Source organism: Ursus americanus, chromosome 11 (assembly GCF_024610735.1).
Source record: "Ursus americanus isolate L20-20 chromosome 11, mUrsAme1.1.p, whole genome shotgun sequence".
NCBI lineage: Eukaryota > Metazoa > Chordata > Mammalia > Carnivora > Ursidae > Ursus > Ursus americanus.
The window spans coordinates 44,060,983-44,088,316 of NC_142137.1; the positions used below are offsets into that span (position 1 = coordinate 44,060,983).

The following is a 27,334-nucleotide window of genomic DNA, read 5'->3' on the forward strand; positions in this document are numbered from 1 at the left end:
CTGATGCACAACTGGTTCAGTACTATGGACAGTGGAACAGGTGGGTTACCACCTTCCCACTATTTCAGTCAAATCTCTAATATCTTCTGTAGGTAGATTCTTGTAATGAAACACACAGTCAGAAACTTTCTGAGAAAGTAAATCCTGGATTGCCAGCAGCCATGAAGTGATCCTTCCTCACACATAGGTACAAATCTGTTCAGAGGAAAGAATTGGGGCTTTTGGAGAAAGACAGGGTACCCCCTCACTTTGTATATTTAAAAGGTATACTGCTAGTGCTTCTCAGGTAATAGTAAGCTAATCAGGTTTATTATCAAATAAGGAGGTTAATACGGAATTTATAAAATATATAAGTAATAATATCAGCTGCAAAGTTATAAAGTACTCTCACTTGCATGTTTAATGAAGAGAAATTAGCAACATCTTTCTGCTGCTAAATATACTGAACTATTAATCAATTATACAGAATGAGAAAGAAAAATTAAAGATGTGGCAGAGTGCTATTCAAAATCACAGTGAAATAAAATGACCTTAAAAATGTCTTTGTAAACGCATTTCTATTACCTCCCCCCCCCCGTATTCCTTCTACCTAATTCCAAATTTTAAAGGTAAAATCAGATAGATCATTTTCTTTAATTGACTTTGTCCTTTTTTTATCCCTTATTTTGAAGCATCAGCTATGGCTTCCAGCAGAGATAACTTGGGGGCCTTAAAACTATCAATCTATTTCACAGCTGGAGTAAAACAATTCAGATAAGAATCTAGCAAACAATTGCACTTGTTTTCCATTGAAGATATTTTTTATTTTTTGGTTGAAGACCTCTTCTCAGGTCTGGAGATGCTATGGGGTACATTTATGGGTATACATATGGGTATACAAAAAATGGGTATAATCACACATAAACTTTCTGACAGGCCTTCCCTTAGCCTTGTTACATGATCTACTTAATGATACTTCTTTTTATTACAATGCGTATTTTCAAAATGAATTTACTAAACATATGTTGCCACCCATTGGGCTTACATTTATAGTATACCAAGCGTGAAAATTTCAGTCTTCATATTTCAAAATTTTTCTCAATTTAATTCTTGATTCCAAAGGAAGAGTTTTCTTTTTAACATTAGAACAAGTTTGGGGTACGTGTGTGTATGTGTATGTTTCACTATGTATTGACAATCTATGTCACAGGTAGGAAGAGTCTTGTATGTGTTGTTTCATTCAATTTGCACAGAAATACTTTGAAATAGGTACTTTATTCCTGCTTGAGGAATGGGAGAAATGAGGTTCAAAGTCCCTCTGTCAGTGGTGTTTGTGGTAGTTGAGCTTGAATTACAGAGATGAGTGCTCTCTTCCCACTATGCACTCTTATAAGCTGGGCTTGTTCTAGTGGAAATTTACAAATCTCATAAGGACAGGGGAAAAAATATTATGTGTGAAGTGCAGTACAGCCTGATGGTGAGAGGTCCCATCCATTACTTCAAGAGCAGATATGGAGCTAAATTCAAAATCTATTACCTGTGGTGTTATCTTCACTGGGCTTTTTTTCAGATGGGCAGATTCTGGCCATTAGCAAAGGTTAAATAATTTACCTGGGCTTGCCTTGAGCACTCAATGCCAGGAAAGAATTTGTAACGAATATCTTGGGAACTGCTTGGTCTACAGAATTGTAGATAATCCCCTACTTATAAAACATCTTACCGTAGTCACTTCTGAGACAAATAGTAATTATTTTTAAAAGAAATGTAAATAATTCCCTTTTGGTGCTCATTTTAGTCCATCTCTGCTGCTGCTGCTTTTTTGGTTGAATCACTGAACTCTAACTTCAGAAATAGGGGATCATCAACATCTGTGGCCCTAAGAATGGGATTATTTTTTCTTTCATAGCCCTCATCACTTCCTCTTTGAGGAAGGCGCAGTTATTCAATGTGTAAGAGGGTTAGATGGCCATTTTAAATGTTTCACCACTTGTATTAGATGCAATGTCATGTTTGATGATCTCTAGGGACCCTATGAACCTGTTATTCATTCTCTGGGAACCTAATAAACATGACCAGGCAATGTCTACTCTCAAGAGTTTTATAGAAAAATGTGGCTTTACATTTACAAAACTGTGGCCCAGTGGTTACTCCTTTGGTGGGATGCCTTGACAAGTGCGTAAGAAAACCAAGAGAGTTAAGCAAGTGGCTATGGGCTAAAGAGTACTAGGTGCAGGTGGGGTAAAATAAAACTACAGATGGTTTATTGGAATGACTTATTTCGTCACCTCCCTCCCTACTCCTTTATTTTTTTTTTAACATTTTGATTGTGAAATTTTTACTAACAATGCCAAATCTTCAAATTCTTCTAGTCAAGACAGGAAGACTGGACCACGAGAAACCCTTTTCCACAGTCACTTCTCATTGCCATATCTGAATTCCAAAATGTGGGGTTTTGCATGGAATCCCTCCCCCCCCACCCCCAGTCCCCCTCTTCCCTGTCTTAAATACACAAATACACTTCACCGGAATGATACTTGCTTTCTAGTCCATCACCTAAAATATATTCAGGAGACACACAGGGGTACCCCACTCCCAAGTGGTGGCACTGATGTGCTTTGCACACGCCAGTATCATGGCTGGAATAGTAATCCAGAGTTTTACATGAAACCTTATCTACTGAATTGACCTGCATATAATAAAATCACCACTCTGTCTCTGCCGAATTGAAGGTAATTATCATATCGTTTTGCGCTTTGAATAGGGCAGTCTCCACTCAGCGGATGTTTGGGAGCAAGGAGGAGTAACCTATACCCCTCATTGACTTTGATATTTGAAGTTCAACGGCAGCACCGTTCATCGAAGCTCTCAGCGGTCCTGTTCGCCCTTATTCCTCCTGCCCATAACCCTCACCCCAAGCCATCTCTCGCTGCTCTTCCCGGGGCGACCCGCGACTAATCAGTTGGGCACTTCTAGAGCGGTGTAGACAGAGGGGGCGTTCGCAGTGTCGGCTCGGAGCCGACTTAGGCTCCCCTCGCGCAGCGCCCGAGCAGCCCGCCAGGGGGACCTCGACCCGCCCAGGCGGAGTCTGATAAGAAAGAGTCTGAGGGGCGTGGGGCCGAGGCGCCTGCTCCAGGAAAACCGGGAATCCGCGGGGGCTCCCCTATTGCTCCAGAGGACTGGCGGGGCCCAGACTTCGGCTCTGGGACCTGGGTTCCACCAAGAGAGAGGCGCGCCCCACGGGTGGGTGTGTCCGTTTCCACCCGCTGGCCTTCCAGCCCGGAGAAGAGCTCCTGATAGCGGGTATTTTGTCCCCAAAGATAGGTTTTGTCCGCGGTAATCCCGGATCCAGAAGTGCAACTTTGCGGCCGGGTCACCCGTAGGGGAATTGGGGGGCCCGGGAAGGGGAGGAGCGGATCCTGTCGGCATCCTCCAGGAGGAGACGGGCTGCGAGGGCCGGGCGAGTTCCCACGGGTGGTGGGCGGCGGCGAGATTGGCTCGGACCCGGGTCCCGACCATGCGGTGACGCTCCTGGAAGCCCGCCCCCTGCCCCCAGCCCCCAGCCCGCCTCTTCCGTGCTTAGGGCGTGAGGTTTGGTTGGGATCTGTCTGGAGCACAGCAGAAAACTTTTCCCCTCCCGGCCCCTGGGTCTCTTTTGTCTTTCTTGGAGGCGGCGACGACTCCCGAGCTGCGAGTCCCTGTCTCCCGGCCGGCGCGCCGCGCCCGCTGACCTCCGAGGGCAGGAGCGCTCGGGCTCCGTGCGCTCGATGGCGGCGGCCGGCGGCCCCGCTACCCCCGGCGGGCACAGGCAGCAGCGCGTCCCCCGCCCCGAGGCAGCCGCCGCCCCTCCGGCGCGGGGTTAGGGGCGCCCCCCACCCTCCTCAGCGCGTCCTCCGCCCTCACCGCCCGCCCCCTCGCCTGACTCATCCGCCCGCGGTGGACGCGCGGCGTCCGCCGCCCGAGCCCCGCCGGGATGGGGAGGGAGCCCGCGGCTGCCAGAGGCTGCCGAGATTCCCTCTGACGCCCCCGAGCCCGCCGCCCCCTTCGCTCGTCTGCGGAGGCGCCCGACGTCCCAACTGCTCCTGCAGTGAGAGTCCGGAGAGGCCACTGGACCCCTGAGGCCCCGCGCTCAGGACAGGTGAGGGGGAAGGGAAGGGTGCTGCTGGGGGCGGGGAGGTGGGTGGGCAGCCGCGGCAGCCACAGTGGGGCGCTTCTTCATCCCCACTCCCCCCTTCCGCCACCAGAGTTAGGGTAAACGCTGTCTCCCGAAGTTTGGGAAATAAACCAAGTCCGCCATCAGTTTCGGACTCCCCAGTCCTCGGAGCTCAAGAGAAGCTTTGCGGGGCAGCCTCCGGGAGCCCGGAGCCTTGGAGCGCCTGGCGAGGCTTCTCCGAGCTACACCCTCCTTTGTCTCGGTTCCAGAGAGTCAGCATTCTCTGTAAAGACGTCCACAGCGTGAATTTATAGTAGTCCTTGGCAGGAGCAAAGTGTAGTCAGGGTTTTCTACAGCAGTATCTGGTAGTATCTACATGGGCAAAATGGAGAGGCGAAGCAATTATTTGCCAAATTCAGCATTACTTTTCTCCCTATATAGTCATATAGTCTGTCCTTCAGAAAAAGAGCTGAGGGTTTGCAAGGTTTGCTTCATTAATCATTCTTTTGCTATAATTAATTGTCCACGCCAGCATTTCACATTGTGTAGGTGTAAGCTCTTTGTATCTATTTACTGCCTTTAGATTTAGATGGAGAAGTGTATGTGTGTGATATATGTAATCAAAATAATTCATTATTCAGTATGAGGCATGGGTAATGCCGGTAAGTCAGATGCCTCACGTATATGTAATTTACTAATTGGAGTCAATCCCAGGACACCTGAGTCTGGTGTATTTCAGAGCCACATATGTTGCCTTAAAGTGTCTCTTAACCTTGTTTTTTTCTTCTGAAGACCTTCAGAAGTAGTTGTGGACAACTGCATGCATAGAAAACATTTAAAGAATTGACAACTATTGTTATTTGTCAGTAAGAATTTTGAACTCTTTGGTTTTGCAGTCAAACCAAGTTGTGAGGTGCACTTTCTGAAGTGCTTTATGCATAAATATTACCAGCTCCTGTAAAAGCTATTCACTTTGATGGTTTGTCATGTCTTGCATTATAGAAATACTCATTATCAAATGACCTTCAGTTTGTTATTTGGCTGCTGATATGGGGGTATATTACCATTTTGTGAAAAACAGGCTAAATTTTGGAACTTTTTAAACCCTTGTTTTTCCGCTACTGTTTATCCATAGAGAAGCATCTGCTTATAGTTTCATGCTTTTCAAACAGCTTAAGTGAAGAATAGGAGTCCCTCTAAACAGAAAATAATGTTTTCATTAAGTGGAAACTATAGTTAAATGTCTTAGTAATTTAATGTTATGAGTTTTTTTTTTTTTTTTTTTTTTTTTTTACTCTTAAAAATATATACTGAGGTGTCAGGAATGATTTTTGCTAACCAAGTCCTACTAGAGTACTCGTAATTATGGGATGATTTAGTTATAATTTGTAACCCTGGTTATAATTAGTTTTGTATCCTAGGCTGGGAAAGCCTTCTGTGAAAGAGGGAGTTGTTGCGTGGGAAGACTCTGTGTGTGGTTTCCAGGCGGTCGGCACTGAAAGGCTTTACCTGTTGCTTCTGAGTTGGGTCTAGGTAAATGCCATGTGGTATCCCAAAGGCACCCATCATCAGAAGGAATTCTTCAGGAAGGATCATCATAGGGAAGGATGGCTGCACTTGTTAGTTTAACTTGGAAGAATTTTTAGGGAAGCTTTTGAATGCTCCAAGAGCTGGATTGCTATAGTCAGACTTGTGTGGTTTCCGAATTTTGACAACAGCTCTCTGGGCAGAGGAAGATAATCACTGACACATGGGGGAGTGAATCTGAACTCGTCGCTTAAATTCGTTCATTCCCTTGAAGATTCTCAGCATAAGGGAAAAGAAATTCATAGTTAGCTCAGGAAAATAGGTAAGAACAAGGATAAAGCAGATGTCACCTGTTCCATTTCTTAAGCAAAATTAGTAGGAGATAAGCTAATAAGTCCTCATAATAATGCACTTATTAAGCAGAATGTGGAGTCTAAAGGAAAGGCAGTTTTAAAATAAATTTCATTTATTATTACTCTCTCTAAATAGGGGACAGCATGGGAAGTCTTCCTCAAGCAAAATGCATTTGGAAAAAAACACAAAAACAAAAACAAAACTCGTGTAGAGACCAAAAAACAAGTCTGCAGTGAGATGGACACTTCATTTTATTAAGAGATAGATGATTTGCAGTTTTGGTAAGTGTACCTGTTTCAGGACTTAAGATAGGTTTGTCTGCTCACGTCTGATATGTGCCCAAGCACTCAGAGAACACGGATGAACACATGTTGGGGTGCCTGCTAGCCAATGGACTGCAAGGTAGCCTGTCCTATGGGAACTTAAAGGCTGGTGGGGAGAGGGCTGGCAAGTGTGGACAGATCACTGAGCACCTGGGATGGTCCTTGAGCATCAGGGGACTGGTACACAACGGGGAGCAGAGGACTCTAGATGGGGGCTTGGAAAACCCAAGCTGTCATCCTGACCATTCCACTGAATGAGTGTCCCTGGATGTGTTCCTTGGCCTTAATGGGCTTCTGTGCCCCCATCCCTTCATCCTCTCATTGACAGATTGAGGGCTTTGGACCATGATCTTTCTGTCCTCCTTTTAAAGTGCTGTATGATGAGTTCTGATGGAATCAAGAGGGAGAAGTCAGAGTGTAGTTTGGGAAGGATGCAGTTAATAGAGTTTGGGTCAAGGGAAGACAGGCTGGAGGCCACCCTGGGCACAGGGAAAGGGTAATAATGATACTAATATGAGGTAAGGGGGATCCGGCCCATCATTGATTATCTGAGCTTAAAATCCATAGTAAAATAATAAATACCAACTTTCACTTAGTCCTGGATGGTTTTTGATGAATTTTCACAAATGATGGCAATTGATTTTTCACAACATCCCAAGAGGTGATGAGAGTGGTAAGGAGACGAAGTCGGAACTGGCACTACGAATTGCACGCGCACCAGAATGCCCTGTTGTCTTTCTGCAGACTTGTAGAGCTAGAAGCTAGAACGTGCTTTGGAAACCCTGTGCTCATGGGACAGAGAGGTCAGGTGGGTGTCTGATTTTAGTGGAGGTTCAAATTTCTGAGTAAAAATTTAGGTTACATTCTGGAAGATAAGTCTCCAATTATGAGATCGAGACTCCCTGAAATGTCTTGATTCTTATCGCTGATGTTTGGTCTGATTATTTCTGTGTGCTTCCTCCCCACCTCACCTCCCTCCCCTTCCCCAGTGGGAATTCTGGGGATTTGATTATTTACAGAGTCATTGATAAGACTCTTCTAAGAGCTTTGAGTGCAGCTGGGAAAAGGAAACTCTCATGTAAAGGTGGGGATTTGGGGACCATTGTACTACTAATGGGATATGTTCTAGGAGCAAGTTGTGCTTTGGAAACTTTTGTCACTGGGGGTAGAATCACACAGGAGTCATAGGAATGTGAACAAGGTGTGAAGATGCAGATCTCTACATTCCCTCCTACTGCGCCTTCACCGCTGCCCGAAGCATTAAGGGTCTATCAAGGGTGGTCAGTGCCCCTCCCCCTCATCCTGTGTCCCTGGCCAAGAGAGTTGGAACCTCTATTTAGCTATGTTATGCAAAAGAGGACTTGGACTTATTGGCTCACGTGACTGGAAAATCCAAAGATGGACCTTGCTTCAGTCATGGCGAGAACCCAGAGACTCACGTGGGCTTTGTCAGGGTTCTTTCTCTCTCTCCCTATTTTTCAGCTCCTTTCTCTCTGGGTCAGCTGCATTCTGAGGCCCCTCTCTATGTGCCGAGAAAGCTGACTATCAAGTAGTTCCCAGCCTGCATTCTGGGGCTTTTGAGCCATAGAAAAGAGAGATCTTGTCTCTTCCAGGTCCCATTCATAGAAATTTCCTGCAGGGGCTCTGACTGGCCCTGCATTGGTGGTCATGGACTCAGTGCACAGCCATCAGAGACTGCAGTATGATGAGTGCAGTCTTGAACCAGATTGTGTACCCCACGCTGTGCCCATGGTGCTGGGGTGGGGTGAGGAGGTGGAGGCCATGATGGACAGTTGTGTCAAGATCACACAGAGGTGTGTTTCTCTGAAGTTACTGATGCTGCCAGTCAAAAACAACATGTCTGTTATCGAGGGGAGTTGTCCCCTCCTTTTTCAGGACAGACCCCCGAAACAATGAGGTAGAGTTTGCACATGGAGGCGCTCAGGTGCCCAAGACTGTGCAAATTCCGAAAGTGGGACCCTCCTCCCAACCAAGGCCAAGCCCACTGATGAAGTGACACCCTTCATGTCTAGACTTTGCTGAAAGAGGTGTGGTCGCCAGCGTATTTCTGACTAGGAGCCCACCATTTATCTATACCCACGCACTTGTAGTAAGTATCCCTGTGCTTTATTTCCAGCCTAGTGATTTCATAATCAGAAGCCCTGGTCATCTAAAGACCATGAGTTTGGAGACCCCCAACGTTAGGCACTCCCGATCTAGCGAACGATTGACCAGGAATGTGAAGCGATGAACACAGCAGGAAGCTCCCTGAGTTTGTGGGAGATGGGCAAAGGGGAGGCAGCAGGCATAGATCAGTCATCACTTAGGACATGAGGTGCCAAAATAGAATATTGGCACGTGTAAGTGACATTATGGTTCTGGTAAGGGCGTACGTCAGGATGAAGGAGCATCTGTGTTGACATGCGAGGGATGAAATGGATCCAGAGGATCCAGGAAGATGAGCGGGGACTAGTAGGTGACATGGCTGTGTGCTGTGGGTAAGTACATCGCAACTGGCTGTGTAGAAAGGAGGCCAATGGTCACTGTGAGTCCCAAGGGCACAACTTTAATGCATGTAGCAGTGACATTTATTGAGGACCTACCTCGTATGCGAGGTCCTGTGTTCCCTGCTTTAAATTCAACATATTATTTAAATCTCATAATAGCCCTCTGTGCTGAGAACACTGGAAGTTGGGGAGGTCATAACTTGCTCAAGGTTGTGGGGTCATGAAGTGGCAGTGCTGGGATTCAAACCCTGGTAGTCCAGAACAAATACCCCTGCTTTAATACACTGTGCAGCACTATCTCTCAAGGCCACGGTCGGAATCCTATAGATAAGCTAAAACTGAAGATCGGGACTTCTAATAGGCAACCAAAGTGACAGAAGAAGGGACGGAATAGAGGTTATCAGGGCAAAGGTGCTGAGCACCCATGCTGTGGGGCAGACGGACAGTGCTGCCAAAGCAAGAGTAGGGCAGACACGGATTCTTGGTTTGGGGTTTGGGGTGTAGCGAGGGAGGTGAAGGGACTGGTATCAGGAAGCTGAACAGGTGGGCAGATCAGTGTAATGACTGGGGCTTGATTGTTGATCTGAGAACAGGAACTCTACCATCTGCCCTGCTTTAAATACCCTTCCTGGGGTAAGGCAGGAAGAACATGTATCGGGCAGCTCCTCGAGGGAAAAGGATCCTGTTAGTTGTCGGGCACCACTAGGAAAGAAAGAGCTAACATTTGTAGAGCATCTGGCATGTGCTTCAGATACATAACCTCCACCAAATCTTTATTACAGTCCTGGGAGGGTAAATATTATGGCTTGCCTTTTTTTTTTTTTTTCTTTTGAGCCAGGAACTAGAGGCTTGAAGGAACTAGAAAGGTTAAATGATCCGCCTGGGCTCCCGGAGCCAGCCTGGAAATGAAGGCGCTGCCATGGAAACCTGGTTCTGTCTGACTCTAGACTTGATTCTGGATCTTCAGGGAGTCATCCCGGCCCTGGCAGGCAAGGTCAATGTCAAGTCTGGGGAATAGAAATGGGGAAGTCAGCAGGGCACATGGCTGTGCAGGGAGACTGGGAACTACCTTGTAGTGCTCAGAATGTGAGAGGGGAGCAGGTCATCTGGAGGGAGTTGTCCAGCAGGATCACATCCGGCTTTGGCAGAGAACTTACGAATCCGGTGGGTTCCCCCCCCCCCCCCCCCCCCCCCCCCCCGTGCAGGATCTCTGTCACTGTGCAGGACAGGTACGTCAGCAAGTCAGATGTTTGGAAGGCCTGATTTTAGTTGCTGATTTCTGTTGAAGAGAAGGGACCTCTGCCAGCTGCCATGGCCTGAATTTACCTTTCTGTGGACAGGTACTTTGCCCTGAAATATGGTAAATAGATATATATACAGAGAGAGAGAGGGAGGGAGTCAGGAAGGGAGGGCACGAGCAGATACTGAATGTAGTGGGTACGTGGAACACACCCCAGCTATAAAGGTCTACACTTGAAGATGCTGTGAATGAAACTGCTGACTAATAGAATAGGCGTGACGTCCTGTCGTTCCCCAACAAACACAAGATCAAACTTTTATCTGCTCAGGCATGTGACTGTAGATTTCATTACGTGCAGAGGGCTGTGTGTAGATATATATATATACATAGACATGGTAAGTGGAAAGGGAATGTGAAGGCATATAAAAATATATGTTTTAGGCATATTTGTGAGAACTCAGAGCCTATTTAGGGAGGTAAAAATAACCATGCATAAAACTTTAAGAGCAACACAATAAAACAATATGATTTTAGAGTTAGAAGGATTTTTCAGAGTCATCAAGATCGCAGTGCTACCTAGTGTTATGAAATACAAACTTAACAGTAGCAGTTGAACTAAATGTTATGGAGACTAAAAAGAATGGAACCATCTAAAGCCTGGAAGGCCAGTCCGGGGAGGGTTCCAGGCGGAAGTGAGTTCTGATGACTGTATGAGCAGACAGAGGAGAGGAGAGCATGGCAGGTAGGATTAAGAACTTGTTAATGTTCTCCGACCGGAGAGGCTGGGGTTCTGCTTGTTTCAGCAAGAGAGAATGTACACCATAGGGAAACACAGGGTGCCTTTACTAAGAGGGTGTTAGAAATTAGTTGTTATAAGATTTTAAGATGTGAGCTTGTGTTGTACGATTTGGGGAAGGTTTAAAGAAGCAGGGCTTTGCTCTGGATTGAAGCAGGAATAATCCTGTGATTTTCTATCTTAATAAGTCTTATCTGAAGGAGACAAGATGAGAGAGGCTACCACTGTAATTGGCAAAGAAGCAGCAGTCCCTTCTGAGCCCGATCAGGGGGATATTGCTCATGGTCGGGGTTGGACCATGTCCGTGTTTGTGTTTGTGTTCAGGTGTGATGACAGAGTGGTCTTGTGTCTGTCCTGAGCCGTCACGGCCAGAGAGTGGCCTAGCCTGGTGTCGATGGTCTGTGAAATCATTTCCATCCGACAGGAGAACCTTAGGGCCCGGTTGTGAGCACCAGGCCAGGCCTGGATACCAGGGATGGCTCTGCTCCTTCCTAACCTGGAAATGATATCTCCAGCTGTCTCTGATTCCAGACACCAAACCAAGATTTCCATCGCAAGAGGGTCCCGTTCGTCAGTGTTTCTCTTGGAGGTTATTGAGGTGACCTTCTCCCTAGATCGTAAAGATGTATTTAACAATATTTATTAAATGCCATTATTTACTAGGTACTCAGCTAGATTCTGCAGATGTTGGGATGACAAGGATCTCAAGAATTTCGTAAGCTCAAGGGAGAGCCAGAGCTAAACCAATGATTTCTGTACACTGAATTCAAGCTGGTAGAGATATTAGAATAGGTAAGGCGTATTAGCGGCTCCTCGGGTAAAAGGAACAAGGACTAGGAGCCGGCTTTTTGGCAAATAGAGAGCCAATCACAGAGGTGCTGATAGGCTGGCAGCTGCTGAGAATATGTTCCTTTTTGAGAATCAGCGTCTTGGGGCTGCCATGCGGGGCGAATCCGAGGAATCTCAGTATTCTGTCTGTGCTGATTTAGGCCTAGGAGAGGCACTCATTTGGGCTCACTTGGCAAACCACAGATCAGCTCCATGAATGTCCGTGTGCGAGTATCTGTAATACAGTACAGTTACTTAGCATTTCGGAAGAGATGTTCTTACTTCTTTTTTTTTTTTTTTAAAGATTTTATTTATTTATTTGATAGAGAGGCAGCCAGCGAGAGAGGGAGCACAAGCAGGGGGAGTGGGAGAGGAAGAAGCAGGCTTATAGCGGAGGAGCCTGATGTGGGACTCGATCCCAGGACTCTGGGATCATGCCCTGGGCTGAAGGCAGATGCTTAACGACTGAGCCACCCAGGCGCCCCGAGATGTTCTTACTTCTAATCATAAAAGCAATACATGCTCCGAGTAAAAACTTTGGAAAATACATTAAGGGTAACAAATCAGGGAGAAAATTTGCCTATAATCCCCTGACCCCAAAGCACCCATCAGATTTTGACATTTTCTTCCTCATATTTAATGAATGTTTTCCATAGTTAATAACATGTTCCAACCCGCTCTGTTTGTTTAACCTTATGTCCTAAATATTTTCCGACTCCTAGGCAAGCTTTATTAATGTCTGTATAATATTTGATCGTGCAGATACACCGCAATTTATTAACTGTTCTCTTAAAATTGGACCTTTTGGTGGTTTCCAAATATCTGGCATTATAAATGGCATTTTGATGAAATCTTTGTTCAAATTTCAGATTACCTCTCTAAGCAAGATCCGTGGAAGAGGCTAATCCTGGGTCAAAGGGTAGGGATGTCTTAAGACTCTTGATACTTAATGCAAAACTGATTTTCAGAACAGGTGAATTCCTGATTGACAATGCATGGAAATACCCCTTCGTCATGCCTGTACTAGGGTTTTATGTATTTATTTTTAGATAAGGAAAGCTACCATTTCAAAATGAATAACAGTTTTTTGTTAACTGCGTACTTTGTTTCTTTGTTATTAAAAAAAAACCCTCTTTTAGAATGTAGACTGTTAAAATATTGTGATAAACCATTCAATTTTAAATATGTATTTACACACGTTCCTGATTCTGCATCTAGATAGAGGCGCAAGACAGCTTGTGACAGGTTGTGAGTAAATTTTTTGAATCATAAAATGTACGTCTTGTGAGGGTGAAGGCTGTTCAGGCCATGCTGTGGAGAACCTTCCAAACCAGAGCCCCACAATGCAGAGTAAACCCCGGCCTCCTCTGCGTCTGTAGCTTGGTGGGACGTTGTAACTCTCGTGCTCACGGTCCCTACACCATTCAGAGGGACTGTAAGCCAAGGGAGGGCAAGCCTGTGCCTGCTTTGCCGATGGCTGTGTTCCGAGCAGGGGACTCTGGACCAGTTTGAGCTAGTAGGGCAGAATGTGAAGTCCCAGATAGAATGTGAAAATGCTTGAGGTTTCCCGCCCCCCCCCCCCCCCCCGAGAACATCTCTCTTAAACTGCTGATTCCCCTCAAATAAGCCAAAGATCCTGAATTGTGAACCTTCTGATTCTGCTCCCTTTTCCAGAAAAAAAGCCAGCCACATCATAGTATCTAGCTTTCATACTGAGGAATTTGGACTGATTCCATAAAAAGGCAGAACTTGCATCTTAGTTAAACCTTTGCACAGTTTTTTCTTGTCCAAAAACATTGCCTGAGACTACAAGGGAACGATTCAGCTTACTACAGCAGTCCATTTGACGTGGGTTTTGAGTGCCATTTTCAATCTTTTCACAACTGCTGTTTTTCTATTTCAAAAATAATACACAACTAAAAAGTACTTTTAGTTTTCTTCTAAAAGTTAAGGGAGAACTTTCTAGCATTATAACTCCATTTTCTTTTATGGCTCCCCTTCCAGTAACTTTGAACATCATGGTTTTCATTCACGTATTCACGAAATCATGACTTAGCTTCGTTCAGGAGTTGCTGCTAGATTACACTTCTGACCCATTCGGTCAGATGTGAGGTGCATCACACGCAGTGGGCGTGCAGAAACCGCGTGGGAAAGCATGGCCTGTGCGTTTGTGATTCCCTTACTGATGGGACACGCGTAGGATAGTCAACTCAAGCTCGGTAGGAAGTTCATTCATTCATAATTGATTCAATCCATGTGTGTTGGCAGCTGGGAATAGTGTAGGGCTCAAAACCACGGTTGTGGTGAGGGCACATTCTAGATGGGGGAGACAAACAAGGCGGGTTCCGACATGGAAAGGGCTGTGAGGAAGGAAAGGAATCTGATTTGTAACAGAGTGCCTGGGCTTTTGGAGATCAGATGGTGAAGGCAGACCTCTCTGTGTTTGAGGCGTTTGGGGTCAGGCCTGCAAGGTAATAAGAGCCAGCCTTGCATCCTGGGGGGAGGAAGTCTTCACCCTCAACGTGCTTAGAAGCTATGAGAAGGTTTTCCTTTTGGAGCAGGATGATTGAGGCCATTTATTAAAAGTAGGGGGTTGGGAGCCAAAGCAGAATTCACGTTTGAAACTCAAGGTATGCCATACATCATTACATGGCTGAAGATATATAGTATATCCACCTTCAAAGAATGTTTAATATTAAAATAAAACATTAAATACTAATATAAATATAGTCCTTTCAGTAGAATGTAAACAGCTCAGACCCTGCACGCTTGTTATGTGAAGCGTTTATTTTTTTAGCTCTAGTATAGTGACTTGTATATTGTATGCATTCAGTAAATGTTCGCTGAATTAATTATATTTGATCTTCTATGATGTCAGGGGAAGAAAGTCACTGTAAGATATAAAACACAGACTTTTTAGAAAGAGACGAAATCATTTCTCTGAAAATATTTAAAGTGTTAACTTTATTCTGAATATTAATAATATACATTTTTAAGGATTTATTTATTTGAGGGGGAGGGGCAGAGGGAGAAGGAGAGACAGAATCTCAAGCCGACTCAGGGCTCGATCCTATGACCCTGAGATCATGACCTGAGCTGAAATCAAGAGTCAGACGCTTAACTGACTGAGCTACCCAGGCATCTCTGAATATGAATAATATTTAAAAATGATATTCAAGGTGTTAAAAATGAAATATTAAAAATAAAAATATAATTACAGATATAATTATCTTCTTTATATACTACCCCGCCCCCCGCACCTGTGCCAGATAGGTAGAAATCTCTGGGAAGTCGACATGGTGGCCTTTTCACACCTTACTTGACACATGTGGAAATTCCTTATTTTGTGAGTCTTCCAGTCCCTGAACTATTGTCTATCCAGAGCTAACTCTACCCAACACCTGCATATTTGAACAGAAGACAATAAGAGCATGTAATTAGTGATGTTTGTTAGTGAATGTTTAGCTCAGTGTCTTTGGGGAGCTCTCGTTCAAAATATACTTATTGACTTATCTGGTGTTTATCAAGAGCGTGCGCAGTGCCGGTCACTGTGGTCAGTGTTGGGAGCACACCGGCTCCTTCTCTGGAGGAACTCACAGTCTAGAAGGCTCTAGTAAGGCTAAGTAAGTACTTCCAGCGAGGATAACAGCTTTGGAAGATGATATACAGGTCTCCCTGAGTCAAGCTTGGGGAAAGGGGGCGGTAGTGAGTAACACTGGACTAATTCACAGAAGCCTTAAATGCAGATTTTGGTTAAGTGATTTTTAAAAGACAAATTACAAAAAGAAGACAAAGATGAAACAATGGCATATGCCATTCGTCTCCAGGTAACAAGGCCACCTGCATCCTGATTCTCATTTCTACGGACATTACCTGGGGGGTTTCTGTTCTCCCGCCCCAGCTGTCAGAAGCTCATTGCTCATTTGGCAGGAGACCTGCTGACTGGCAGGCCCCTGGGACTCAACCCCACCCGCCACCCCATGAACGGAGCCCTCTCTTCACCTGCCTGCGTGGTGGCAGTGGAGGGAGGGTAGGTAGGGTGGGTGTACAAATGGGGGGGGGTGTTTCTGGCTCTCCCCCTCGGGGTCCAGCAGCCTAAGCTCTTCCTCCTAACCCTCCTGAGCGCCACTCCTCCCTGACCTTCACAGACTCCTGCAGCTCTAGATCGGAGGACCCTCAGCCCCGCCGCCTTCTCGATTTCTAGCAGAGCCTCACTCGTGCATTCTTTTGTTCATTCATTTGATCCGTACTTTCTGAGTGCCGACAGCGTTTCAGGCCCTGGATATCTAACAGGAAACAAAGCTCCGCTCCTTATGACTCCTACGTTCCAGTTGGAGGAGACAGACGATAACCTATAATTTATTGTGACAGATAATAAGAGATATTAACAGGATGCACGGACAGAGAACAGTTGGGATGGGGAGTAGTGTAGCATAGTCATGAAAAAGCCCTCAGATATCTGAGCAGGGACCTGAAGGGAGGGAAGGAAGCATTAGACTCTCTGGGGGAGGAGAGTGCCTGGCAGGGGAGCAGGAAACCCTAGGGGGTGGCGAGGCAGCCTCTGAGAAGTGGGGGTTGGCTTGGAGTGTTTGTAGCAGAGAGGCCAGTGCAGTAGGACAAAGCAGAGGCTCCTACGGGGCCACAAAGAAACTTCAGACTTTGATCGGAGTAACGTCGGAAGCATCTGCCCATCCACCCCTGCAGGGGGCGCTTTGCTGGGCCCAGGCCTCACCATCATGACGAGCCTCAGAAGGAAATAAGCAGTAAGCAGAGGCCTAGGTGTCCGCATTCACCATCTGCAGGCCCTGCCTGACAGGTCTGAACTGTATTTCAAGGTTCTCAGAAATCATGGGATCAAAAGAAAGTGACATTGATAAAGACCTTGAAGCAAGAATAACCCAGGGAATTCTAAAGCCAATAGGAGGTGTTTTATTTTGGGCGTGTACAAAATTTTGTTGTGGATTGAAAACACTGTGTATTCACAGACTCAGAGTATGAGAGCCGCGAAGAGCCTTCTTCATACAACAGTAAGAAATAGGAGGTCTGGAAAAGCAGTTCACTTTTTTTTAAAGCCTGGTTAAGCACAGGCGCAGATATGGGATTAAAACCCAGGCCTTTCTCCTCCTAATCTTGGCCCCTGGGTGATGCACACATGTTAAGCAAAAGAAAAGCTATGCAATTTGGACTGAAATTAGCCACCTAATATGAACTAAGGCGGTCATTGTCAAAGACTTGGGGCATACCCGAAAAACCTTCTTTTAAATATCAGCATTATTCGCTCAACAGATACTCATGGAGCACCTCCTGTGTCCTGGCACTGACTGTGTCTCATGCTGGAGAAGATCTGAGTGGGGTGGACAAGGAGCTTATCATCTGGTAGTGGGCACAAAAAATTACATCATCAGTGATGATGTGGTGATAAGTGTGATTAGTGCCACGAAAACAGATGTTGCTAGGAGAGAGGGTCGTGAGTCAGAGGATTGGTGGAATGTTTCCCAGGAACTGTTTTGTAAGACGGGGCCAAAGGCCAGGGGAACTTGTGTGGAAAAGCTATGCCAGAGAGAACAACCATGCAGGCAGGTCGAGGAAAGAAAGGGGTCAGTATTTTTGAGAACAGAGAGAAAGCCCTGTCACTGGATCACAGCAGGGGAGAGAAGGTGGGAGGAAAGGTTATACGCTGGGCAAAGGCCATGGTGAAATGCCCTGTGGGAGGTGATAAGGGTTGGATACTTGTTCCAAAGAGCGAGCTTTGGAAGAGGAAATATATGAACTAATTTACCACCGCTGGGCAGTTTTGTGGTAAAGGGGTCGGAGGAGGCAAGAATGCATGAAGGAAGAAACAACAGAGCTTAGACAGGATGGCTGAGATTTGCGGACAGGGCGAAGACAGATTTTGAAGGCAGCATCAGCCAACATTGGTAACTGATAGCATGTAGGAAATTGTGGTCCAGGATACGCCCAGATTTTAGCATGACCGAACAGATGGATGGTGGTATCGTTTGAATGGATGAGGAAGACTTGATTCCTGAGTTCAGTTTTGGACTCATTACAGTTGAGATGCCCGTGAGGCATCCCAGGGAAAAGAGCAAATGGACATTTGGACAGATGGGTCTGGAGCTCAGATCTGAAATTTGGAAGGGAGACAGAAATTTGAGAGTTATGAGCATGTAGTTGGTAGTAAGTCATGGAGGGAACAGAGACGGGACAAAGAAGGTGACTTAGGACCATGCTTTGGGGACGTCCACACTTAGGGGTGGTGAGAGAACATACCAAGACATAGCAGCCCTGAAGGGAGAAGAAAAGCCAGAGGTGTGATGTCAGTGACGAGAGGCACGTGATATTAGCAGTAAAGCTTTGTTGGCATGTGTCACTTACTGAACACTTTCTGAAGACCTGGGCTCAGTTTCTTTCTCCAGTTTAATCTCTCAGCCCAACACTGATGTAGTATTGCCTTCAAACTTCTGGGCAAAATGGGATTAGAAATTACTGGAAGTCTTTTTTTGAATTTCATGTCAGAGTTGTTGGTACCAGATTAGAGCAGAATAGAGGCCGGAGTTATTTCTTCACAATAACACACCGATAGAGTCGCAGGTGTGAAGGTCAGTTTCATTATCATGCCGATTACCAGTCTGTTCTCTTATCAGCTCCTCTGCTGTCTTCTGTTTGACTCGGTCTTTATACTTTTAAAGCATTTGCATATACTTCTTAAAGCATTACTAGGTCATGTATTATCTTTGCATGGCAGTTTTTAAAACCACAAATAGAGGCTTAAGCTATTTTATGTTCCAGGACATTATAAGAAAAGCATATAATTTAAGAGAGTTGCTTGAACATCCACCAGGAAACTCAGGATTACGCTGGCTCTTATTACTAATGCATTTTTAGCTCATTAAAATGGAAGAGAAAAGACACCTGTTATTAGAGGTTACTTTTAGCCTCTCCATTTGGGAGCTGAGCTTACCCCATTCAGTATGCGATGGTGGCCCTGAGGGAGCCTCACATCCTGGCCTTATTTTCCTACTGGGACCACACAGTGGAGAGTCATGGGCAGTACATGAAACGAATGTGCAAAAATTGAAAATCATCTTTGTCAAATTCGAGGTGATAAACTACATTTACCTCACTGTCCCTCAAGTCTTCTAATACAGTCTTTCCATTTTTTATATATTTCTCATCATATTCAAATGTTATTTAAGATTCAGGAATAAACCTTATTTGTAAGATGAAGCTATCAGAGCACTCAGGAATGCTTGTTGTGTCCCTAGTACTTTCTCAAGCTATGACCGAAGAGCCTAAAGCGAAAGCTCTCCTGGCCTTGGAGTTCTTTAGAAGTTAGCACCGTGCTGCTCCGCATCTCCCGTGACAGCGAGAGCCTCCGGTGCCTTCGTGAAAGCCTTTCCCTTCTTCTCTGAACACTTAGAAGGCGAATTTGGCTGTGGTTTTACGGGGCCTGGCTTAAGCATCCATCAGCTCCGTAAGCCCTGCGTTAGCAGTGTGGGCTCAGGAGCCCTGCCACCTGCTGCGTGCCGGAGGCGATGCTTGCCCCCAGCCACAGCGGAAAAAAAGAAAAGAATTGAAAAAAAATTGTTGTGCCTTTTGGTGAACCATCCCTGAAGCTAACCCTGGAGGAAAGGAGCTGGGCTGTCTTCCATTTTCAGAGAGGACTTTTTTATAAGTGTCAGGGGAGGTCGACTTGACCTTGGGTCGGTATGGCTGGTACTGAGGCAGCGTGAAGAACAGCTACGGGGCCTGGGGTCCCGCCCTGGGGACTCCATTCACTTTTCTCCAAGGACAGTGCTCTCGGGACGTCAGCCGTCTTCCCGTGGCAAGTGTGCTCAGTGAGTGCTGGTCACACGGCCGCCAGACAGACATCGTCCGTGATGTTCTGCCCAGATAATGGGCGGCGCCTTTTCCTCTGCTGGGGCGCACATGTGAAAAGCAGCTTGTGGAGAGTCAGAGTGTCATTTTAAAATGTGATTGTCGGGGCCACGAAGGGTTATTTGGTCTTGATCCTTCAGTTTTCTATGGTTGATCTAATAGGATTTGGGGATTGCTAACCAAAGGTTAAGGTTTGAAAGGCTGGCTGACCCACCTGCCTGGAGCCTCTCTGAGTGGGATCCCATCTCTGATCTGTGCTCTCTCTTACTTTCATTCTGGAAACCACTGCCATCTGGCTGCCTGGCCCAAGTGGCTCTCCTTCAGAGATATTTTTAAAATAGAGAGTCAACTTTTGATTCTCTGAGCTCTTTATGATTTAAGTGAGATTTTATTTGGAAAAAGAGTTCCATTGCCAGGGATTATTTGAAAATCACTGGAGAGTTCCAGCTTTACCACTCAAGAGCTAGGTGACCTTGGTCAAGTTATGTAACCTTGCTGAACCCCAGGTCGCTCATCTGTAACATGGCACGTGACCTCCTTAGAAGGGTTACTTGGGTTGTAAAAGGTCATAAAAATAAACGATCCGGCTAAGTGTGTGACACCAAGTGACACTGCCCGGTGTGGTCCTTTCTCTCCTGTCACTCCCACCAGGACGACCTTGCTTTGCACATGTGCTCTGAATGAGGCAGCTGCTAGCTCTGCCTGGATTGGGGGGAGGGGGAAGTAGTGTGTGGGGGGGGTGAGGGATCTTCTGTGGACTCTTTCTTGCCTCTCTTGGGAGAGCTGGATGCATCTTCCAGCACTTCCAAGGTGCCTTGCTCATGCCAGCAGGCCAGCTTGATGCACTGAGAATGGCTAGTCCCCCTTCTGACTCTCCCCAACCCAGGGGTGTCAGTAGTAAAAATGGACCCAACGCTCAGGACAACAGAAAGAATCGACTGGAGAATGGAAGGGGAATGTTCTTTTCTGTTAGTGGTGTTACCACGGGCAGTGCCACCAAAAAATAGAGCCCACTTTAGCTCTATTGATGGGGAGCTGTGCCCTCACCTTTTGGAGGCCAGTGTATTGAAGGAAGGCTGCAGCCCCACAGGAAGTCCCCCCCTCCCTGTGTCCCGGCAACGTCCCCCTCCACTTGCTTGGGCAGGGGCCAGGAAGATGCACGTAGAAAAAGGAACGTTTCTGCTGTTCAGTCTGCTGAGTTTGTGCTATTCAGCTTCTGTGAAGTTGGCCACGCACCTCAAGGCACCTGCTGTGGCCCCCTCGTGACCTCAGACGGGAAGTGACCCTGTCACCTGATGAGCTGTGTGAGCTCCTTAAGGCCGGCTGTGATGTCCTGTGGTGTGTAGGATTCCTCTCAGAGGCCATGGAATCGTCGAACTAAGTTGAATGAGGACAGCAGCTCCGGGTGGGGGGGCTCATTAGCTGCCTGTAGCATCGAGAGGGGTAGTATCACTTGATGGAGGGGAGGGTCTTATCAAGCCAGAGATCTTAACTGATTCAGAGAAGGAGCCACTGTCTACTTAGACATTTTCTTCTTCCTGGGTGCTAAGAAGTCCGCAGTGCCGTGCCCAAGACAGGGAGACACTGAGGCGGCAAGCCCGGGCAGGCTGGCAGCTTCCACGTAGCCGGATGGGAGCATTGCCCGGCAGTAGAGATCCAGCCTCTTCCTGGCCTTCTTCATTCTGATGTTTTGAAACATCCATGAAGCCATCTTAATGAAATTGAAAGTTGGACAGTTGAACGCCTGGCAGGGGCAAATAGTCTGGTCCCCGCAGCCCTCAGGACTCAGCCATCGGAACTCGTCATAACCAGACCGTGCTTTCTGGTCTCTCTGAGGGTATTAATCAATCAATTATGAGCTGTCGTGCTCGAAACCCAGTAAGTGACCTCAGTTCTAATTTTTAGTGATTTAGTAAATCGCATTTGGTTGGGATAGAGATAAAAATGAACATCAGAAAGTGTTGAATACTGTCTTTACTACGAGTACAAATGATTATTTTCCCCTTTGTAAAATTTTCTGAACAGTTCTGTTAAATATTAAAACTTTGAGGGCCCATGGACCCAAGGTAGTGTAGAGGAATCATTTATTCATATAATCTGAAAAAAAAGAAGAAATCACTTTTTAAGTACTTTCTGACTGTTATTAGTTGTTTTTATCAGTTTTATATAAAATAAGTGGACCCTTTCAGAATGTATTTCTTTTAGTTTATTAATATTGGTCATGTTACTGAAGTTTTGGTAAGTATTTCTAAAAGGTGCACGATGTTCTGTTACCTATGTTTTTATCTATATATATATTTATGGTTTTTCATGGTGTTATTTTTTTTAAGTAATCTCTACGCCCCATGTGGGGCTTGAACTTACAACCCCGAGATCAAGAGTCGCCCGTTCCACTGACTGAGCCAGCCAGGCGCCCCTGTTACCTGCGTTTTTAAATTATAGTTTTTAATTAATAAACAAGGCAGTATTAATTCTTGTGACATTTAGAGCTTTCCTTTGCAATTTCCTTGATTCAGGAAAGAAAAGCACGTTTCCCAGATGTCTCATTGGATATTTTGGCATTTTTCTCAAGCTTCACACTTGAAGTGATGACCAGATCACACCGAAGTGGACTTGTCAGGGGGCAGATGACTCTCCCCTGAATTTTTCTGATGGCGTCTTTTTCTGTTGCTCTTGTTAGAAGCTTTAGAGCGTCAGACAGTTTACGATTATTTTTGCTTTTTCTCTCATATCACAAATGTGTACATTTGGAGTACATTTACTTATTGTCTTTTTGCAAAAGGACTTCTATCACAGCCTCTCATCCAGTGTTAGAGAGAAACATGAGAAAACCAGTCATTTTTAATATAATCTTTTGAATATAAATATAGAAGAAAGCAGAAGAAAAACAGTCTTCATCTAGGAAGGGGGTTTGCATTGTGAACATGGCGCTCCATGCATGTGCTTTTGGGGCATTCTAAGCTACGGAGATCACCATACTAAATCTTTAACGTCTTGGCTCCTAGAGCCCCCGCAAGGAAGGAGGAGGGCCAGGGCTCCCTGCCAGGTGCCTTGCGCTGGAGGTGAGTGGAGAAACAGCCCGGGGCCCTGGGAGGGCTCATCAGCTTTTTACAGCCATTTTTATCATCTGTTTGTTCTTCCAGTGATCTCACAGCGTTTGTTTACATTCTAAACAGTTTATTGTTGGGGATTTGTCAGACTATTTCTCCTGTTAACCTTATAACAGCAAACAGTTGTCTTACTTTGCCAAATCACAGCTCCTCCAATAAATAATTTTAATGGAAAGTAAAGATAGGTCGCTACCCTGGTTAAACACTCACCATAAAAATCAGTTTATAGATCATTTTGTGGAGGAAGCTGTTTAACAGGATTGCTTCCGATTCCTCCTGTTCTTTCAGCGCCACCGAAATCCCCCAAAGACGACGCCAATGAGAAGCTCATTGGCTAAAAAGAAAATTAATTTCTTTGCACTTCTTTAAAGTGACATGATGTTCCAGTTGGAGGAAAAGAAGGTTTATAACCTTGCAACCTGTGATGTCGCATGCCATTTTGCTTTTAGAAAACACTTTTCCAGGAGTCCAAGCCATCAACCAACCCATAGCTATGTAATCTCCCATGACTGGAAATGAACTATGATAAGAATTTTCGGGTAAGTTTTTAGGGGCCACCTTTGGCCCTCCGGCCATGCTTTGAAATGCAAAATGCACCTTGAGAAAATTATCCTTTCATGGAAGAAGAGACTCCCCCCTTTTTTTTCTGAAATTTTACTGATATTCTGGGGGAAAATTGTGTATTTGCGAGGCGAGAGCTCTTAAACTTGAATTATCTGGCGTTTTCCGGTATTCTTTATTTCACTTAGGTGTCTGTGTCTGGGTTTATACAACTGATGTGCCGTCGTCGGGAAAAGTATCTGAAGTACTGGAAGAGCTTTCTGGTTTCCATTCTCTCGGCTCCTCCCAGCCCCATCCCAGAAAGGGAGATGATCTCTAACAAAGTAAAACAGGAGCCCGGGCCGGGACTGGTCCCGTGCAGTGAAGCTCTGGGGAAGGCTTAGCAGGACAGGGGAGAGACCTCGTGTCGCAGCTCTTGCGGGCTGTGAAGTCTCTGTGGGAAGGAGTAGCAGCTCCGTTTGCTGGGACAGAGCTGAACACTGAGCTCCTGATTGTCAGAGTGACTGTAATTGCCTACTGGTGCCCCTTCCACGGTTTCCTTTTAGAGTTACTGAAGGCAACTGTGTGATGTCAGCCAGAAATACTGGCACATGGGAATGGATTGGCTTTTCAGAGCAGTAGAGAGGATTGGGGGGGGTGATTAGGATGGTTTCTGAATTCTTCACCTCATGTGCCCCCCCCCCCCCCCCCCCCCGCCCCGGGATCTCCCATGGGCAGCATCACCTGGTCTTCGTCCCTTCCCTACACCAGCCTTCCGGTGCAGAAAGCAAACCTTGGGTCTTTAAAAGCTCTTCTAGGTGATTAGCACTGAAATATTTTTTCACCAAAAAAAAAAAAAAAAAAAAAAAGAAAGAAAAAGAAAAAAAAGAAAGAAAAAAGAAAAGAAACCAGTAAAAAATGTAATCCCAACAGATAACGTTAGAATATCCTCTGATAAAACAGAGTTGCTTTGCATGACAATGCTGTTATTTTAAAACTGTGTCAAAGGCAATATTCCTATTTCCTCACCCCCAGCCTTGGAAAGCCAGGTCCTTTTCTAGATAACCCTGCCATATTCCCAGGCACTCCCCCTCGGAGAACGTATTTCTAAGCCTGATCCCTTTCCGTGTGGTGAGGCGGTCACACAGCACAGCTCATTCGTCAGTAATCCCTTAATGCTATTAAAGTGAGTGGGTGGAAGAGGGCCCTTCCTTAATTATCAATTCTAAGAGGATTTGGCCCCTAAGAGCCTCTGGAGCGTATCATTTTGTGACAGTGTGCCTGTCTTACTCGAAGGTGGTAGGTAGACGCTGAGATGCTTGAAGAGAAACACGAGGGATGACCTGTCTGTGACGGTCCCCCAGGCCTCTTGTGTTTATAATAAAAGTAATATAGTGATATTAAAGGACTTTGGGGAAGCTCCCATAATTCCTCTGTAGCAGAACGAATGTTTTTGTCTGGATAGTTTTTGGAAGGGTGGGAAAACCGTATCTTTTGAGTGCAGTCATGTGGACTTGACCACATGGCTTCTCAGGTTTGTTTGCAACTGATTGAGTCAAGGGGACTTAAATCTGTAGAAGGAATTCTAGACTGAAATCATGACACAGTCTCCTTACCCATCACTATCTTTCCCTGAAATTATCATACATGTGACAACTGGACTTTAGGTTTAAACTGACTAGGCTAGTTTAGAGCCCTGTCCCATTTCTGGTTTTTTTTTTTTTTTTTTTTTGTTTTGTTTTGTTTTTTTCTCTTTGGGAAGTCCTTTTCTAAGTCCTTTTGTGAAGATAGGAAAGAACACAAAAATGGGAGGTAATCCAATGTCTTAGAGCACTGAGAGTTTACAGTCAGTTTCTGCTTCATGGGCAGAAGATTTCATAATGGCTAGTATGGGAGTGGAAGGGAGAATGGCAAGGAACACTCTGGAAAGAGGAGAGTAAAATTCTAAAATTCAGTAATAAGTTGATTACACTATCCAGTAGTGGAGACCCTTTGGCGATTATGTCCACTTCAGCCGTCTACGTATCAAGAAGGAAGTGAAGACGTTGAAGTTTTAGATGAGCAACAAGGCTTGATTCAGAAGTTGGAAAGTGTGAAAGGATTCTGGAGGCTAGAAGGCTTACATTAACGGTTTTCGAATGTGTAAGAATCAGGTATCTTCCTCCTTTGGAAGAAGACAATTTAAAAGGAAATGTGCTTAAACGACAACATTAGGAGATTATCTAAATATAGATGCTTTCCAAACTAAGTTGATAACCCCCAGAATGAATTCTCAAGAGAGGTAATATACCCGTCCTTGGAGAAAATGGGACCTCTCCTAGGGGTGGAATAACTCAATGCTTAGGCAAGTTCTGTTTCTGCTAATGTGATTGATATGTGTATTCTTGCTTACGTACGTTTTCATTCTTGTGTAGTATTTTATAGTCAGAATTCATGTATCTTTATTGCTTCTATTTCTGAGAAGATGATTGATTCTTTTAGTGAGTGTCATGATTCGGTGATCATGCTTTCTCAATCTTGTCACCAGAAACAATGACTATTAATTTTTATGTCTGTAAGTAGATACCTGATTTTTAAAATAATTCTAATACTTAAAAAACACATGCATCCCTCAATTATAAACACTACAATTACCAAGACTGAAAAAAGAAAGCATTTGCATGTCCTTACTGGAAACATGTTTATTGCGGTTTATGTGAACTACGCCAGCCACTGCAGGTAAAGGCGCTTATAAAACCATTTAACTCATGGCACTCAGCATATCACTACATGGCAATAATTTTTTTTAAGTTATGTTATTTTAAGTCATCTCCACAGCCAATGTGGGGCTCAGACCCACAACTCTGAGATCAAGAGTCACATGTTCCATCGACTGAGCTAGCCAGGCTCCCCTAGATGGCAGTAATTTTAACAGTAATCATTATGCTTAAGGAAAAGACAGGCAAACTTATTTTTTTAAAAAAATCCATGATTCATCTGATAAAGATGTATTCATATAAATATAAAATGTGAAACATTTTATATAAAAATAAAATAGATATAATATGAAAATACTACTATATTCCAGTTAGATAATTAGGTAAATCAATGATACTTCCACTGCCTCTCAACAAATTAGGAACTTAGAATAAATTGTAGGTTAGATTGTAGATTGTTGGATTTGGAGAGTCCTTTGATTTGTACAAATGAAGAAACAAAGATTTACAGTTGCCACTCAGTCATGCAGCAAGACTTGGAGAAGCCGGAACAAGGTGGGGGCCGTCTCCTGGTTCTCAGCCCAGGGCATGTTCCACTGTCCAGATGCCACGTGTAGATTTTGAGAAGGGCAGTGAAGGCACCTGCTGGGAATAATGATGAGAAGGAAAGATATTTCAGTGTTTGCACCATTAGGGGAAGAGAGGCATGAGCCTGTAGAAAATATTTAGGAAGATCTAGGACCAGGAACTCTACATCACCAAGCCAACACCCCTGTCCGGGACTCCCGTGAAAGGTAGCCATTTCCAGTGTAAAGGACTGTGTGACATAAATACTACTTTAGAACTTGAATTTTGTCTTTCTTTGTAGGAAACGTCTAACATTTGCTAGTGTGTACTCTGTGTACTTTGCTAGGTACTTTGTTCATGCCTTCTCATTTGATTCTCACTGTAGCCTGAGAGGTAATAATTCTCCATCTAAGAATATTCTAGAAAAATGAAGGAACTTACCCTTGGTTGCTTACCAGGTAAGGGAGTTGTCACTAGAGCTTTTGCTTTTTGACATTCATGTTGCTTCCCTCAATCCACAACTCTATCAACATATAAGAAAAAAAAATGAGAAAAAAAGGTATTATAAACTTGAAAGTGATACACAGGGTTCATATAGATCCCAGGGCCCTCCGAATCAAAGATGTTTAACATGATAGGGGAAAGCAATGATAAAAATCTTTACAGTTTTAAGAAACCATTAATTTTAGATACAGAAGCTCACAAGCCAGGGGCGCCTGGGTGGCTCAGTCGTTAAGCGTCTGCCTTCAGCCCAGGGCTCAGTGATCCCGCCATTCTGGGATCGAGCCCCGCATCAGGCTCCTCCGCTGGGAGCCTGCTTCTTCCTCCCACTACCCCTG

The 27,334-nt window shown here is 45.1% G+C and overlaps 1 protein-coding gene across 3 annotated transcripts in view; it reads left to right on the plus strand.

Annotated features, from left to right (window-relative positions):
* The first annotated feature begins 2,969 nt into the window (after positions 1-2,969).
* The window catches only part of TMEM200A (transmembrane protein 200A), a 69,207-nt gene continuing 44,842 nt past the window's right edge, over positions 2,970-27,334 (plus strand). The window contains exons 1-2 of one of the 3 annotated variants that reach the window (XM_087865482.1): positions 2,970-4,114; positions 6,146-6,291. The gene's annotated coding sequence lies outside the window, so the exon portion shown is untranslated. The remainder of the gene's footprint in view (positions 4,115-6,145; positions 6,292-27,334) is intronic. The other 2 variants (XM_045805565.2, XM_045805564.2) reach the window with 2 other exon arrangements.